The sequence below is a fragment of the Babylonia areolata genome, chromosome 21 (genome assembly GCF_041734735.1).
Source record: "Babylonia areolata isolate BAREFJ2019XMU chromosome 21, ASM4173473v1, whole genome shotgun sequence".
In the NCBI taxonomy this organism is placed as follows: Eukaryota; Metazoa; Mollusca; class Gastropoda; order Neogastropoda; family Buccinidae; genus Babylonia; species Babylonia areolata.
Genome location: NC_134896.1, coordinates 53,643,167 through 53,645,393, shown reverse-complemented (window position 1 = coordinate 53,645,393; position 2,227 = coordinate 53,643,167). Strand labels below are relative to the sequence as shown.

At 33.5% G+C, this 2,227-nt stretch overlaps 1 protein-coding gene across 1 annotated transcript in view; it reads left to right on the top strand.

Annotated features, from left to right (window-relative positions):
* The window catches only part of LOC143296387 (serine palmitoyltransferase small subunit A-like), a 2,680-nt gene extending 2,514 nt beyond the window's left edge, over window positions 1-166 (top strand). The window contains exon 2 of the mRNA XM_076608274.1: window positions 1-166. This exon is cut by the window's left edge and continues 865 nt beyond it. The gene's annotated coding sequence lies outside the window, so the exon portion shown is untranslated.
* The last annotated feature ends 2,061 nt before the right edge of the window (window positions 167-2,227 follow it).

Genomic DNA, 2,227 nt, shown 5'->3' with positions numbered 1-2,227 from the left:
TATGTATGTTTTTTGTCATTTTTTCAAGTATTGTTAACCACCAGAATCTTACTTTATAATCTTTTGTGAAGCTGAGAAACAAAACCTCAGAATACATGCCTATTTTCCTAGAACTAGCTTCTCTGACTTAAGATAATATGACTAGTTTTTTCTGACTCAAAATGATCTGAACAAAAGCAGGAAATGTACACACACACACACACACACACACACGCGCGCGCGCATGCACGCACGCACAAAGACACACACACACACACACACATACACACACACACATATATATTACATGTGTGTGTGTGTGTGTGTGTGTGTGTGTGTGTGTGTGATTTTTATCATGTTAAGATTATGAACAGCACACAATTGTAGTAAAGTTGTCTAGATCACTTACTGTGGGGGAATTCTTCATTGCCGTTGCCAAACACAAAAGTGTGCACAAACAACAAAACTGCCGTCCTAGAAGGCAGACAAGTTGGCTGTTTTCCCCACCCCCAGCCAGGAAGACCCTGTAGGTGTCTTTGAATGGTTTATATTCTCTCCATTCCACCACCCCTGTCCCACTCCCATCCCAATGGGGTTTTTTGTGGGTTTTTTGGGGTGTTTTTTTTCATGAATTAGTCTACATTCTGTTTTGATTTTTTAAAGTTTTTATTCTGTTTATATCATCATTGTAAAGTCATTTACTTGCACTTGTTTTCCTCCACTATCATGTTTTTTTGTTGTTATTGTTTGTTTGTTTTTTTGTTTTTTGTTTTGGTTTTTTGTTGTTGTTTTTTTTTTTTTTGGTTGAGAGAGATGAATCCCAAAAATATTTTTTGGTTATTGTCTGGCTCTTGGTCCAAGGGAAACAATCCCAGATGCATTCGGCCAAGAGGAGAATCAAGTGATGACAAGGGTTATCTCCTCTGCATTTTGGTTGAGTGAGAAGCGAGTCGTGCCACGTGGCAGCAATGGACACCAGAGTTCAAAGATTATGGATTGATCTTTCAAAACAAAGAAAGCAAACCAGAAACCGGTGCCGCTTACTCTGTTAGTGGCAGTGAAATGAAAAGCAATATTTTCAGTGTTAGTAATAATGATGATCAGTTTTGTGAAATGCAGAAAATACAGCTGTGTTAATGCCTTTCATAGTTGTGGTTTTTCTTGCATTACTGGCATTTTGATAGTTACTACTTTTATGTGTGTAGTTTATGAAATGTTTTTTCTTGGAATTTAAAGTTTTTTGGTTTTCTAGTTTATGAAATGTTTTTTCTTGGAATTTAAAGTTTTTTTTGTTTTTTGTTGTTGTTGTTTTTTTTTTGCCAACATGTACTCCAAACATTTATTCTAACCTTAGTGTGATTCGATAGCTGTATCAATATGTATGTTGATATGTGTCATCATTATGTCAGATCAGGCCAATTTTGAAATGTAGTTTTTGGAAAAGAGTTTACGTCAATTTTTACTTATCATTATGCCTTTATACTCCCCACTCCTAACTCACCCCCACCCCCACCCCCACCAACTGGGCTTTTCCCATTATCATAATTATTCTGCTTGCTGTTTAGCATTTGTATCGCAATCTACATAAAATGTAATTATATATGTACACCTACAGTATAGTTTGTAGAAGTTTATTGTAATTGGTAACTGTATTGTAGCAGTTATTTGACTTTTGCTAAAAAAAAAAAAAAAAATTGAAAAAAAAGAAAAAAAAAACTGAGGATACCTTGACCTCTTTTTTTTTTCTTTTTTTTTTTATCATATTTTTTATATAGACCAACTGATTCGTTGAATAAGTTGTCAATATATATGAATATGTTGTGTATGCAAACTTCATTCTTCGCCATATCAATGCAAAATTTATAGTGTATGGCACAGTGGGTTTTTTTTTTTATACCTATTTGTTTGTATCCACTGTATGTATGTTCAAGCAAAGTTTAAATGTCAGTATCTGAGATCAAGAAATAATGCAATGAGAAAAAAAAAAAAAAAAAAAAAAAAAAAAAAGGAGACAGAGAAAAACAAAAGAACGAAAAAAAAAGAGAGAGCGTGAGAAGAAGAAAAAAAAAAATGATACGACTGAATTTATCATGTCTATATCTTCAAAAGTATATACACTGTGTACTTGGGATTCGTGTTATTTTGATGATGAAGTTAACTTTTTTTGTAGATGTTATTTCTGTGTTGTTATTTTTGTGTGATATTGTTCTTCTTATGTCCCATTCCTAAACTGCCATGACAGTTGATG